Genomic DNA, 16,131 nt, shown 5'->3' on the forward strand with positions numbered 1-16,131 from the left:
GTGATAGAGGATCCGATGAGGAGAGGTGCTATGTTTGACCTCATTCTCCTTGTTGAAGAGGAGTTGGTGGGGAATGTAAAGGTCAAGGGCAGCCAAAATCGTGGCATTTTGGATGCTAAGGGCAGCAAGGAAGGCACACAGCAAGTTCGCTACCCTGCAGTTTGGGAGACCAGACTTTGGCCTCTTCAGGGATCTTCTTGGTGGAATACCATGGGGCAACGCCCTGGAAGGAAGAGGGGCCCAGGAAAGCTTGTTAATTTTCAGGGATCACCTCCTCCAAGCTCAGAAGCAATGCAGCCCAACAAAGAGGAAATCTGGCAAAAACACCAGGAGGCCTGCATGGAAGAACAAGGAGCTCCTGGTCAAATTCAAGCAGAAAAAGGAGGCCTACAGACAGTGGAAGCAAGGACAGGTAGCCTGGGAGGGATGTAAAGACATCTTACTGAGGTTTCCACCTACAGGTAACAAAAGGTTGTTTGCCTTGCATCTTCACATATGATATATAGGCAAGGTTTAATCCCACCCGATGAGCCATCTGCCACTGTTTATTACCATTTTAAAATAATTTCCATGTTCAGACTGATTTTTTTCCTGCTATCTTTATAATACTCAACTACTTCTATAATTTTATCCAGTATTTTATTACATTATTCAGTAATTAATGTTTGTAAGTAATATTCAAATTTTAGTTCTTTGAAATAATTTTTGTTGGTTTTGTCCTTTTTCTAAAACTTGTTCCTTAAGCAACTTTGGTTCTGAATTCATGTTGGCGTATTAGTAGAATTAGTGCCCAGGTGAGGAACCTGTCCTTCCATCTTTGCTAGGCCGGGGATGTAAAGATTGTTCCCACTTGTTTAGCTGAATAAGAAAATGTGGACTTCATGGATAAATTATGTAACTCGCTTTGCTAGGAGGAATGTGTTGTAATATTACTGTGTAGTAATAAAACGAAATTTTGTTCTCTGCAAGGTAAATGGTTCTTATATATATGTGATAGATTAAATGTAATTTTTACACTACTGAATTTATGAAAAAATAACAGCACAACTATGGGTAGAAAAAGAGGGGAATGTGATAATCTGATGTAGTGACGTCTGAACTAAGACTAGTTAATCTTACAGTTTGTAGAAGTTTTACCAGAGAAATGTGGGGTCAGAATGAGTAGTTCCTGCTACAAATATTTCATTTTTAATTTGGAATCATAGAATGATAATATATCCTGTAGGCTAAAAGATGCTATATAACACAATTAACATAAAAATTCTTGCAGTTGCGCCTTATAAAGACCCAAAGGTTTAGGTTACTAAAATCAATGTGCTGAAGGTAATTCCACTCTTATCTAAGAATATATTTTTTAATTGTTTCATTTTACAATGATAAATATGTGAACATCCATGAAAATATGTATCACAGAAGCACAGAATGGCTGAGGTTGGAAGGGACCTCTGAAGGTCACCCAGTCCAAACTCCCTGCTGAACAGGATCACCTGGAGCATGTGGCGCAGGATGGCATCCAGACAGGGTTTGAATATCTCCAGAGGAGGAGGCTCCACAACCTCTCTGGGCAACCTGTCCCAGTGCTCTGTCACCTCACAGTAAAGAAGTGCCCGTCATATTCAGCTGGAACTTCCTGTGCTTCAGGTTGTGCCCTCTGCCTCTTGTCCTGTCGCTGGGCACCACTGAAAAGAGATCGGCTCCATCCTCTTGACACTTTCCCTTTAGATATCTATATACATTGATGAGGTCTCCCCTCTGTCTTCTCTTTTCCAGGCTGAACAGGCCCAGTTCTCTCAGCCTATCCTCGTATGACAGGTGCTCCAGTCCTCTAATCATCTTAGTAGCCCTAAAGTACTAATGTAGCTTAGTTGCACAGCTAAATGGTGTGATTCTAACTATGACAAACTGTATGTACAACATGGGATTTAATATCTGGGTCCCCAGAGCCATGCCATTCAGCCAGTGCAAGTTTAGTGCATCAAGTCAGGGCTAGTCTTACAGGAAAGTAATCACTGGGTTTTAGCTTTCTTCATCAGTCTTGAGTGTGTAGTTCCATACTGTCTCTGGCTTGGAGATTTCTTGAGACATATTAGCTTGCAAAGCCACATTACTTTGCAAATTCCGTCTAGTAAGAATACTTGTATATACACTCCTAATGTGCTGAAAAGACTATTGTTCACTCATCTGTTTGCTACTGACAGTGATGACTGGATCTTGCAATATTTGTATGTCTCAGACCAGTTAGGAAGATCTGATCTTTCTTCCCATAAGAATGCTCTTTCTGTCTCTCCAAATTTACCATGACATTTAAATCTTTGCTCTGCTAATTTAACTGTAACTGGTGTAAAAAGGTGCAGGTAGTGAGGTTAACCTTTAACTTATGTTCATGCAGTTTTTTGAACTGTCTTGTTTTTTTATGTGATCATGGAAGACTGCCAGTGAGAATGGAGTCAAAAGGTTCATGCCCCTTTTTGTTGCTAAGAAGTGAGTGAAAATGATATATGTGTCTAGTTTAGTAAAACTTTCGAACATTTCAGCTCTTTATTTGTTATAGAACATAGCACTTCAAAATAAAATGCCAATTACCATAATAAAACACTACTTGATCAGCAGAAAATTCTTGCTTTGCATACCAAAACATACTTGCTATTTTACATTGCACAATGGCTAATTTTATACTGCTTTCTAAGGCTAAAGAGTATCCTAATTAGAATGAATAATAATGGAAGCTAGTTTTAATATAATAGATATTAAATCAAGTTAATTCTTTTGCTTTCTTTCATGTCCTTTATTTTTAGTCAGTAATCAATGAAGCCTTGGGAATTATTTTTTTTTCTTTATGCAAATATTAGACTCACCTTAATACCAAACACTAAAATAATAATAATGTAGCTATTGCTTCTATTATCTGGTGGCATTAGTTTGTGGATGGCCTACCACTGGGAGTGTCTTTCTATCAGACATCCAAACTCACATTCTCTCTCAGCTTTCTCTTTCCTTTGGCTATTACTAAGTTTGTTAAACATTTTCAGAATCTTGATGATGGAGAGATTGCTTGCATATGAATCAGTTTCATCTTTTTAACCCTCACTTTCACTGTTTTCTAAATAAATCTTAACTTAGAAAGCTTTTAGAATTTCCTTTCTTATGGTTTGTTTTTTTAAGAATCAGCTCTTTCCATCATAATCATTAACATCTTTCCATCCACGTTTGCCCAATGATGCACAGACTATCTGATTGCCTTTCAACCTAACGGTATATTTTGGGCTATCACTGACCCTTGAAGTAATAGAATCATTTAGGTTGGAAAATATTCATAACTAAAACCTGATAATGGAATATACTACAGTAACAACAGGAAATAACTAGGATTTTGCTTTTGCTGAAGTTGTGATTGGAATAAATTAAAAAAAAAATGACAAGCTATACTAAGTTTGGACAAAACAACTGGAATTATTTCTAATAAAACACTTGCTTTACCTAATGGGAATGTTCTGCTAAATGTTAAGCTGATAATTCCACACATCTTTTCATTTACCTGGTGTATCTGAACTTTCACTAGTCCTTTGAAAATGGCTATTTATTGTTTCATATTTGTTGCTTTTTGTTTGTTTGTTTTTATCCCTCTTCAATCAGTGCAAAAGCTGCAAAAATCAACTTGCACCAAATAGATTTAAACGAAATCCAGACTGGCAATTCACTGCATTATTGATAAACATTCTCCTACAGCCTTTAGCATTTGATAGCTATTATCATAGTCAAGAAGTCCTAGATGAGAGCTCAGTTTTACTTGGTCCATCTCTATCTCTCCAAACAGTATTTCAGAACACATAAGACTGCAGACAGTTTAGCATCAGTCAAGTTTTCAGAACTTTCGACAAGCAGGCTGCATCCACTAAGAAATTAAGCACGGTGTGATATATTGATTTTCAGACTCTCTGATGAGAAAGCATTTTTATCCCTCAAACATTGTAATGATACACTGCTTTACATCAACACCGTACACTGGATCACAAAAAGATAGGTAATAACACAGAATAAGATGATGGATTAAAAAGACTATGTCTAAAATGTTTTTGCCAGTTTTATTTACCTAAATATTATAAACAGTACCAAAAATGTTTACAGTATAAATGTACATAGTTGGAAGTGCAGTATTTTGATTTATGGGTGGGGTTAATTATGTTATGCATTTTAAGAATATTTTAGAAAATAAGCAAGCTTGTATTAAAATCTGAAGATTGTAAAGAATTTTTCATAAAACTATTTTACCTCCAAAACATGAAGTTAAAAACTTCTGAGAAATTATGTCAATTCCTGGGGAAAAAAAAAAAAAAAAAACTCTAAATGTTTCAGTTTCTGTTCTACTACAGTTTGTATCAACTCCTTAACTCAAATTCACATATATTTCAGCAAGGTAAAGGGAAAAAAAAAAAAAAGAGTACATTTTACAGGTGACTAAAAACACAGACTTGGGGAAAGATTTTAACTTTATTTCCAATGCCAGTTGGGTATACGATTGGATATTCACATTCCATGGACACAGAGAAACCTGAACCTTTTTCTCTGGACTGCTCTAAGTGATTATGCAGCAATCTACAAGCTGAGGTCCCATGCACGGTGGGGATAAAAGGCATCCTCCTGTAAGGATGTCCCCTGGCCAGGCAAGTGCTGTGTTCCCCATGGTCCCCAGGAGATTGGAACAGATGTGTCACAGGGCTCCCAATCTGCAGGTCAGGAGGGCACCCCATGAATCTGGAGCTGGAGCAGAGAGAGCAGAGCAGAGGTCTGGGCAGACTTGACCTGGTATGGGCAGCAGCTGCCTGGCATGAAATCTTTCCTGAGGTTAGGTCTCTTTTTGGGATAAATCCTCTGAGGCTGTGTAGCTGTTTTAGTACAGCACTGGGGTAAGCTTAATTTTCTCTGCTTTCCTGTTTCTCTTCTCTGCTGGCTTCTCCCTCTAATGCACTGACTCATCCAGCCTGCCAAACAATTTCTTTGCTCTCTGGTTGACCAGGTCCTTCTGCTTGCAAGGCTTTGCTCTGTGCACATGTGGTTACCCTCCCTTGCTGCAAAAGATGTTTGATTGTTTTCCCCCTCTAACTTGAAAAAATGGGGCTTTTTACCTTCAAGGCAGTCACAGATATGTGACTGCATCTGAGACAAATGTGTTTTTTCAGATGCTACCATTACCGTCCAGCAAGCTTGGCTTTGTGGTTTCCTTCCTTCCTTCCTTCCTTCCTTCCTTGCTTGCTTCCTTCCTTTTTTTGTTTATATATATATATTGTGCTTCCTGACATGGGGAAGTATGAAAAGGACATCTTTCTCTTCGCCTCAAATATACCTGTAAGCCAGAGAATGGCACAAAGAAACCATATTTTTAACAAGGCGAAATGCCCAACTCACTATTTTTCAAGACGTATTTTCTGTTTAACCGATGCACTTACTTGAATGTGGCAGTCGGGATATGTCTATCTGCAAGTCCCTTCATGCTTGTGTGGTGGCTTTACTCGGGTGGGCGACCAAGCTCCACCACAACCGCTCTCTCACCCCCCCCTCTTCAAAGAGGAATGGGGAGAAAATACGATGAAAAGGGCTCAAGGGTTGAGATAAGGACAGGGAGATCGTGCAGTAATTATTGTGATGGGCAAAACAGGCTCAGCATAGGGAGACAGTAAGATTTATTGCCTATTAATAACAAGCTAGAGAAGTGAGAAACAAAGGAAAGAAACCAAAAGCACCTTCTCCCCCATCCACCCTCTTCCACCTCCTCCCCCCGAGTGGCGCAGGGGAACGGGGGAATGGGGGTTATGGTCAGTCTATAGCGCTTCTTCTCTGCCGCTCCTCAGTCACTCTCGTCCCCTGTGCTGTGGGGTCCCTCCCACGGGATTCCATCCTTGCTGAACTGATCCGGCATGGGCTTCCCACAGGCTCTTCAAGAACTGCTCCAGATATGGGTCTGTACCACGGGGTCCCTCCCTCAGGAGCAAACTTCTCCAACCTGGGTGCCCCGGGGCAGCAGCTCCTGCCAGGTCACCTGCTCCTGCGTGGTCTCCTCTCCACGGGCTACAGCTCCAGCCTGGAATCTGCTCCAGCAGGGGTCCTCCACAGGCCTCAGTCTCCTTCAGTGCAGGTCCACCTGCTCCACCGTGGTCTCCCCCACAGGCTGCAGTGTGGAACCCTGCTTCACTGTGGTACTCCATGGGCTGCAGGGGGACAGCCTGCTTCACCATGGTCCTCACCACCTCACACTTCTGCTCTGGCACCTGGAGCACCTCTCCCCCTCCTTCTTCACTGACCTTGGCGCCTGCAAGGCTGTTTCTCACTCCTCTCACTCTCCCAGTTGCTGTATGGCACAGCATTTTTTTTCCCCTGTCTTAAATATGCCCTCACAGAAGTGCAAACAACATCGCTTATTGGCTTGACTCTGGTCAGCAGCGGAGCCCTTACCTAACATGGGGTAACTTCTAGATTCTTCTCACAGAATCCACCCTTATGGCCCCCTGCTACCAAAACCTTGCCAGGTAAACCCACTACAGCTTGTGGTTTAAGATAGGACTGGTAGTGCTTCCTTGACATGCCTCTTCCTCAAGAAAAACAAGCTACCTCCACCCCCTCAGCTACTCCCAACCATGTCCACTACCACCACTGCTGCTGCTCATCTCCATTCCCTCTAGCAGCTGATCATAGCCTTGGACAGCCCCATGGTGTAGGGGGCAAAGCTGCACGTTACATCTTCTGGCGTCAGTATGGTCCATATCTCATGTCTGTGACTCTTGCCACTCTCACAATTCTCTGCTGCAACCCCACTTTATTTCCCAAGAAAGATGATCTCTTTTGGGGTAAAAACAGAGTCCCAACTTACTATACTGTTACTTCGCTCCCATGTTTTGTCCCCCTTTCCCTTCTCCTTCGTTAGTTAAAAACTGGGACAGATTCCCTCCCTTTTGTATGTATTTATTTATAGAGGAGTAGCCATATTCCAACCCTGCTTGGCTTCCCCTGTTTTTGATAGGCGAATGCCACCTGTCTGCCTGCCTTTTGAGAGACTTTCATCTGCTGGGAGAGGACAGCTGCTCAGAGACACATCAGAAGTCCACAAAGCAGTGTTGAGGTTTAAACTAACACTGCCCAAGGCTGGCAGAACCCCACACTGGTGAGTGCAGGCAGCGTTACTCTGGGACGCAGCCTAATGCCTTTAGGGTAAAGGGTTGCAGGAGGTCAAAGGAGGAGGTGGGCTGGGATGGTGCATGTGTAACTCTGCCGGCTGGTGGAGGGCAGCAGCTGCAGTGGTGGCGGGGCAGCAGCCGGTGTTCATTCCTGGGGGTGGCTGCTTGCACACACGGATGGCTCTGCGGGGAGCTGTCATCCATGGCACATGGAAGGGAGCAAAAGTTAGTGCTTGGCCCACAGTGTTGGTCATCAGTAACAGCTGAGCACAAATTTCCCCTTGAAGGAGGTGAGGGTGAAAGGGGGAGAGGGAGAAAAGCAGTAATGTATGGAAATGAGAGGGTTTGGCACTGCCTAGTAGTATAATTTATGATCTAAATGTGTGGAGTACGATGTGTGCTTTTCAACTTTGTAGATGACATCGGGCTGGCAGCAAGAGCAGAAACATCAGAGGATATGATTAGAATTTGAAATGACCTTGATGAATTGGGAAGAATGCCCTGAAGACCTTGGAGATGATTCAATACAGAGATGTTCTGGCTCAGTGCTGAGGTGGAAATAAGGAGCTGTACAGCTCCAGGAGGGGAGATGAGGTAAGGAGGCCTTGCAGTGGCTCATGGAGGAGAAAGAGTACATGAAAAAGCTGGAAAATGAGTGTGGTGGAAGGAGAGGAGGAAAAAAAAAAAGTGAAAAATTGATTACAGTGTTTGGTGAGTCAGGATAACCTGTACTGGACTGAAGTTTGCTGCTGTGGTTAGATCTTGTCCTTTATTTAGCATTATTTCACCCCATGAACCTTAGGAAGGTAAGTGGGGTTGATAAGGTTGTATCGCAGAACTCAGTTTTACTGCGACTTGTTAATTCTCACATTATAAAAATCTGACTGGGTTTGTAAAAATCAAGCATTTTTATTCTTTTTTTCCCTCACAGCAAAAGAGAAACTTTAAGCCTACAATAACTTTTTCCATAGTAATATAATTAAAAATTTGAATTGAAAGCTCAACAAATGCAAAAACAGTGAGAGATTACAACATGTTTTTCAAGATAGCATGCAGGGAATGCGTGGCACTCACTGCCCAGAAGCAACTATTTGGCCAACTTGTCTGACTGGATATAAATAGATATAATTTTCTTTAGAGCTGCTGCCTAGCTAGTTAGTTATGCATATGAATGTCTGCTAGGTTCCAAAATCAGTTTGTGAAGTTTGTCTAAGGACCGTCCCACCAGCGGATGCATTCATAACTGTGTAAAGTTGTTCTTGCAATGTGCTGTGCAACTTTGAGTGCTTTTGTACCAGGGTACTGAGGTATCTGGGGAATACAGCATGTGCTACTTGATTACCTTGAGGTTCCTCACTGCTGGTTGCTGAGGCAGGAAGCTGCTTTTCTAAGACACTAAGAAATCTAAGAGGGTAAAGGGATCAGCTCCGGGAGCAGAGCAAGGGGTTTGGAGGCTGTCTCTTCTTGTCACTCTCAACAGTGGCACTACAAGATGTGAAGGTATCTGGTCACAAAGTAGAAATCTGTTCTCTAGCTCCCCTTAGCGTGGATGGAAGAACATGTCCAAGTGCCTCAGTAGTTCTGGGAGGAGTTGTTCAGTTGTTTTTGACAGATGATGATGCACAAAAATATGAATTGTTCTGTCCTGCAGATAGATGACTTTGTTTTGATCTGGAAGCATTACACATAGGTTAGTACTCTGACAGGTCAAGGCTAGGAGTTACCGCCGGTTGGGCTAAGGGCTCTTTCAGCGCTAGGTGGCATAGTCATTCAGTGGGGTGGCTTTGTCTCCCATTGGGACTGTGCTTGCTTGATTAACCTGTGCGTGGTAGCAAAACTGTGCTTGCCTGGCTCCTGGACTGAGGGTGGCTCATCTGAAGCATGGGCAATGTGACTGTCAGGCAGATAAACTGTATGTATAGAGGTGCTATATGGGTGGCAGCCCAAATTAGTCACTACTTAGCTTTACAAAACCCAGCACTTTAAAGGTTTCGTTTCTGTCACCCTGTTTACAAATGACACAACTAATAAAAGGTTTGCTGAACAGCTAGGGCTATAAATTGGCATGTGAAGTCAATCTGTGTTACTTTAGTTTAATAATAAATGGAACTGTAAGTCATAAGTAATATGGCTGTGTATATCTGCTTACTTTCACTAGAGCAAGATGAAAAATTTGTTTATTTCTCTCTCTTACTTTTTGACTTATCTTGTTTGGCCCTGCTTCAGCACAATTGTTCTCCTGACCTGCAGTGTATCAGATCCCTGACTTACTGCCACTTCAGCCTCACTTGCCTTTTCAATTTAGTTTACCTTATTAGTCTGTTCACTGCTGAATTTGTTTTTGCTGACTTAATGTTTTTCTTGGCAAATCTTGTCTGGCAGCCTTTTATTTGTCAGCAAAGTTTACCCAGATGTGTTAATTGCTAGCAAAGTTTCCAGAGACCTCCAGCTGAAACTTCTCTTTTCTCAGACCAATTGTCACATCAACCCCTGCTGTAAGGGGAGGCATGAGGGGAACAACCAAATGTCCTAAATGATCAGTAATCACAGATTGTGGTGGCACAAGATTAACTCACAGAAATATTTCCCATAAATTTAGTGTTCCATAAACGTAGTCATTGTTGAATAAGTTACTTCCATTTATACTTCCAAGTAGCCAAACTTTTCTTTATTACTCTACAATTGCAAACTCTATTTTTTACTATTTTTAGTTATATTTTTTCATTAGTTCTTTGTTACAAAATCTCTTAATTTTTGAAGGCCTGAGACAATGAGAGTAAGACAGAGACATTTAAATCCACCTCTGCAAGATTTTTCCACACAGCAGCTTTCTCTTATTTGTCAAGATTTAACTGGCAGAGGCACTGGGGTATTTGCCCCTTCTTTCAGGAGCTTTCAGTGTCTGATACAGCAAATACCATCAGAAACAATGACAAATGACAGTGCAAAGGACAAGCATTGTAACTAGCAAAACATTTGTCTTGCATGCCTTAAATTTCTTGTCTGTTCTCTGATGACATTTACTGGTCTAAAAATAGACAAAACCTCTTCCTACAAACCTTTTTTTGCTCCTTTTACTGACATTTCTACCAGCCTTCAGTTCTCTAACCAGTTTTTATACATTAAATCCAAATAAATATATTGCACTTTGGCACCAGCCGGTAATTCTCAAGGGGTTATGCTCTCCCAGAGTGGTTATGAGTCTAGCAGCTCATTTAGAGAGGAGGAGATTGCAGTGACAAGTCAATTAGAAACAGCAGCAGGTCACAAGCTGAGGTGGGAAATTCTGACAAAAGCCCTCCAAAAAGTGCTCTGCATCCCCTGTTTAGGGAAAATTGCGGAAGGGTGGATTTTGTTTAGTGGTGTTTTTAAATATTACTTTCTGACCTGACCCAGTGTGGAGTTTTATGCAAACTAATCTCTGTGTACATTGACTCTCGCTCGTGTCTGTGTGCCTGAAATCCCAGTCAGTGGACATTCAACTACAATTTTCTTTTTTTTTGCTCCCTCCTCTACCTCACTGGGACCTGAATACATATAAAATCACAGAATATCCTGCGTTGGAAGGGACCCACAAAGATCATTGAGTCAAACTCCCGAATCCATGTAGGACTACTTAAAAATCAAGCATTTAGCAGTGTTGTCTAAGCTTCTTGAATTCTGGCAGGCTCAGTGTGGTGACCACTGCCCTGGGGAGCCTGTCCCAGTGCCAGACCACCCTCTGGGTGCAGACCCTTTTCCTAACACCCAGCCTGACCCTTCCCTGTACCAGATCCATGCTGTTCCCTCAGGTCCTGTCGCTGTCCCCAGAGAGCAGAGCTCAGCGCCTGCCCCTCCGCTCCCCTCGTGAGGGAGCTGCAGACCGCCATGAGGCCTCCCCTCAGCCTGCTCTGCTCTGGGCTGAACAAACCAAAGGACTTCCGCTGCTCCTCATACATCTTCCCTCCTAGACCCTTCACCACCTTTGCAGCCCTCCTTTGGATACTCTCTAACAGTTTTATGTCCTTCTTATAATGTGGTGCCCCAAACTGCACGCAGTACTCGAGGTGAGGCGGCAGCATTGCAGAGCAGAGCGGAACAATCACTTCCCTCAACCAGCTAGCAATGCTGTGCCTGAGGCACTCCAGAATACTCTTGGCCCTTTTGGCTGCCAGGGCACACTGTTGACTCATATTCAGCTTGCTATCAACCACAACCCCCAGATCCCTTTCCACGAGGCTGCTCTCCAACCTCTCATCCCCAAGTTGGTGCATGTAAATAGGGTTGCCCCTTCCCAGGTGCAGAATCCGGCACTTGCTCTTGTTAAAATTCACATGGTTGGTGATTGCCCAGTCCTCTAATTTGTCAAGATCTCTCTGCAAGGCCTCTCCACCCTCAGGGGAGTCAACAGCTCCTCCTAATTTAGTGTCATCAGCAAATTTACCTCACACACACAGACAAGGCCAGTAGGTAGAGATGCAGAATAATAGCACAAAAGTTTTTTTTGTTTGTTTGTTTGTTTTTTTCCCTGCTCTGTTTATGTTTAGGCAAGCTAGAGAAATCACTACTAGGTGGCTTTTCAAAGACATCTTCAAAGTTTTTACTTTGACACTGTCTTAGATAATCTTCATTCTGGGTTATTTTCATAGAAGATACATTTCTCTGGTGTTTATATTTGGCATCTGGGTCTGGGTGAAGCTCATGTGATTAGCAATGTATTTTGTGCTGTTACCCTGGATGGAGCAAGTCAGCTCTTGAAGGAAGCTACAAGAATTCACACCATCAAGTCAATCCTGGCAAGAGAACTAGATCAGCATGTGCCCTTCTCGTGGCTGTGAATGGACATGGGTTACTTCATTGTTTCCTTTGTTTTGGTATCCCATTAGGTAGTGTGAATGCTGGAGTCCAGAATCCTGCTTTATCAGTGTGCCATACAACTTTCCAGAGTCTAACAGTCCTGATTCAGGCAGTTGTTATGAAGTGGGACCTGTGGAGTCCATTCTTAATGAGTAGCAGTAACTTCTGATTGTCCTTAGTTGAGGGAGATGGGAATGATTGGCTGGGATCCCTTCATTTGAGATCTGGAAATATTTTGTCATATAAGCTAAACTGCATAGCTAAAGATTTGTTCTCCTATATAACGTCCTCTCCCCCTTTCTGTTCTACCTCTTTTAGAAAATAAATAGTAATACAATTTCCCTAGTTTATTTAATTGATTATTTGGCTTGATAATACTATGTCATCAGAATGTCAGAAGAAAAGCTTTAAATATTGAAATCTGCATTTTGACCTTTAAGTCTATATTCTTTATGAATTTGAACTTTCTTGCTGATGACCTTAAGTCACTGATGTATCTTAATGGAAAATTGATTTTTTTTTTCTCCATAAAGATCACATTTACATAAAAAAAAATAAAAGGAAAATGATATTTTAAGGAAAGATTTGCTAACAAAATGAAAATGATGTCTTGGATATATGCCCTGTATTTCACAATTTGAAATCATTTTCATTAATGAAAGGCACAAGATAATGCTATGACTTTCTCACATTAAAATCTATGCTATATTGCAAGGAAGTAGGAAATTGTTCCTAGACCATATCTCTTCTTGCTTTACAGAAGACCAACATCATGAAGAGCGCTCCTCTGTGCTTGATTTTCAAAATTACCAGGGCTGAAAGACTTATCTTCTATTTGTGTTCTAAAAGCAAATAATAATAATAAAAAAAACCTCTCCACCAATGTAACACAAACCCAAACAACAACCAACCAACCAAATTAACCCTCAACATCTTTTTTTTTTTTTTTCCATTGGACTAGAACACACAATATAAATATTTCAAAACCTAGAGCAACACTAGAAATATACTGTTCTCTTGAAAGAATGTCATTACAAAGTCAATACCACTACAAATCAAAGCCACTAAAAGTGTCCTTAACTTAAGAAGAACAATGACAAATTGTTTCTGTCTAATTTGAATAGCACAGATCAGATTTTGTTTTTCATACTAAATTCTGGTGGACAAGATTGGAATAAGGTTATGGTGGCCATAGCAGCATCAGGAAGCTGATGCAAAGCCACTCTTTTTATCTGGAGTTCTGTGCAAACAGGGTTGGCTCCCCTCTTCTTTCTCTCCTTGCCCCTGCTTTTGTTTTAATCTACATCAAATAGCTATGTATCATCAACTGGATATTCTAGGGGCTGAAAAACGTCAAGCTCAGCCCTCTTTCTTCTCTCACAATCCCTTAATAGTGAAGCTTGGAAGTTCCAGTTTTCTTATAATCTTGAACCACAGGGCCTCGCTGGACCAATCCTCTTCTCTTTCTTCCTCCTTTCTGATACAGAAGATGTTCTTGTAATGAAGGAATTATATCAAAATGTTTAGAGATGTGTGTAAACAGATTATGAAGAGAGAGTAAACTCAGCAGCTGCACGACCTTCCGAAGAATGTGAACAATGTGAAGCTGGGATAGCAGAAGTATTGTTGAGGTTGGGGAAAACAGAAAAACAACCAAAGTTATTGTCTTGGCAAAGACGTGCTTTCCAGAAATGTAACAGCATGGATTTGGTCCTAGTGTCATGGTGAGTCAAGTACCCTTGACTGCAGCATTTGATTAGACCTGAAGAATTTGCAGAACCCACAGTTTATATACGTATACATATACGTATACGTATACATATACATATACATATACATGCACAGACAAATATGTGTGTATGGATTGATGTATATCCATGTGCAAGTACACACACACACACACACAGATGTTTTTATATTTATTCAGACTGTTGTTGAGAAGACGCTGATATCTGTATTTGCCAGCACGCTATGTGTTAGATGTTCCACAAGACAACTTCTACCATGGTGTTTAAAAGAAATAGACCAATTGATGATGATCAACAGACTGCTTGCATGATTGCCTGTTTATATGGTGGGAAGAAATTCTTCTCATTTAGAATTAGTCATAGAATTAGTCATATGTGCCAAATACCACCTCAGCTTTCTTTTTTTTTTTTTTTAAGAGTCAGTCCAGTTCTTTCTTGGTTTGATTTTATCTAGGTATTCATAATTATTAAAGAAAAAAAAAATTAAAAACACAACAAAACTAGTCTTATGGGGAAATCTGAAGGAAAATGTATTTGTGGTTTCGTGAAATGAGACTAACATGACAACTTCCTTTAATAAATACAGTTGTTGGAAAGGAGATAGTGAAATTATTTCTGATTCTTGAAAAAATATTTTTATCAATAATACTTGGAGAAACTATTTTATAGTGTGCTTTTTGGTAAACAGTGCTTTTGAAAACTAAACAATTTGTACTTTTTTATTTTTATGAAAATTAAAAGTTCTTTTCCTGACTAGTGTTGGAAAATGAAAAATAGTCCACTAGTCCATCCACCTCTACCACCTCCAAGTCTGGGACACCATAACCCTCTTGGAATTTAATAACAGAAATTGTTGAAAGGCATTTTAACTTCTAGCTTTCAAAATAACATCTGAAAAAGATGCTAAAGTTTTGATCACTATGTAAATGTGATTTTAAAAAGAAATGGTTTACATTTGAAGTGAAATTAAGGCAGCTCTGGCTACTTTTTCTGTAAATTAGTTTTGCATTACATTCATTGGTATTGCGTAGCATGTCACTATTTACAGTATGCTTGCACCTTGCTATCCTCCTGTTATACTTACTTGTAATGGCAGTCAATATTAAAACACCACTGTTCTTCTTTTCCAGAAAAAAATTAAAAACAACTAACAACTACAAGGAAATCAGCCCTCTTTCCCTGACTTCCAACACTTGGTGTGTGTGTGTCTAAATGCATTCATATGTTCCTCCATGAATACATAAATGTCAAATATTTTGACCAGTCCTGCCTTAAGACACAGGTATAATAGATGTATTATTTTACACTTATGTACGTAAGAGTATATACACGTATATATCTATAAAAGGTTCTTAAAAATGAGATTATTGCAAGGAAGTGCAGTCACTGATTAACATGGGAGTGGTGAACCACAGAAAAATAAAATTTTGGGCTCAGTGCTGAGGTTTACTGATCCTGCTGTGCTTCCGCTGAGCCCTGGAAGAAGGTCAGATAGTTTTCCTATCATGAATCTTCCTGAAGTGTTCGGAAACAGATCATGATGCAGTGGGACAGCTAAAGGAGATGTGTGTGGAACTGGTGTTAGGTTGTGCTGTGCATATACATTTAAAAACACAATTGCCACAGCAGCTAAGGGAATGGAAATGTATTGATTTCAGGCTCTTCCAAAGCACATAGATGGAAACATTTAATAGACTAAAACTTTAAGCACAGATTTTTTTTTTGGTTTGTTTGTTTGTTTTTCTTTTATGAAGGTTTCATAGCAGAGAGCTCTGAGGGATATGGCATTCTCTTTATCTATAAACATACTGACAGAGTTCCTGACCTCAGACCTTGAGACAGGATATAGAATCATAGAATCATAAAGGTTGGAAAAGACCTCCAAGATCATCTGGTCCAACCATCCCCCTACTATCAATATCACCGACTAAACCATGTCCCTAAGCACCATGTGCAACCTTTCCTTAAACACCCCCATGGACGGCAACTCCACCACCTCCCTGGGCAACCCTTTTCAATGCCTGACTACTCCCTCTGAGAAGAAATGTCTCCTAATTTCCAACCTAAACCTCCCCTGGCTCGACTTAAGGCTAGTCCTCTAGCCTCTAGTCCTATCGCTGGTTATCTGTGAGAAGAGGCAGATCTCCAGCTCACCACAATTCCCTTTCAGGTGGGGTCTCCCCCGAGCCTCCTCTTCTCCAGACTAAACAACCCTAGTTCCCTCAGCCACAGGGAAATCCACACTGCTGGATCACGTTCAGGTGAGCATTGACCAACACCCCCAGATCCTTTTCCTCTGCACAGCTTTCCAGCCACTATCCCCCAAGCCTGTAGCGCTGCATGTGGTTGTTGTGGCCAAAGTGCAGGACCTGGCACTTTTA

The 16,131-nt window shown here is 41.0% G+C and overlaps 1 long non-coding RNA gene across 1 annotated transcript in view; it reads left to right on the forward strand.

Moving 5' to 3' along the window:
- Positions 1-6,875: 6,875 nt before the first annotated feature.
- Positions 6,876-16,131, forward strand: part of LOC136791113 (uncharacterized) — a 41,123-nt gene continuing 31,867 nt past the window's right edge. Inside the window, exons 1-2 of the long non-coding RNA XR_010832404.1 lie at positions 6,876-7,153; positions 7,583-7,760. This is a non-coding gene — a long non-coding RNA (uncharacterized lncRNA). The remainder of the gene's footprint in view (positions 7,154-7,582; positions 7,761-16,131) is intronic.

The sequence above is a fragment of the Anser cygnoides genome, chromosome 1 (assembly GCF_040182565.1).
Source record: "Anser cygnoides isolate HZ-2024a breed goose chromosome 1, Taihu_goose_T2T_genome, whole genome shotgun sequence".
In the NCBI taxonomy this organism is placed as follows: Eukaryota; Metazoa; Chordata; class Aves; order Anseriformes; family Anatidae; genus Anser; species Anser cygnoides.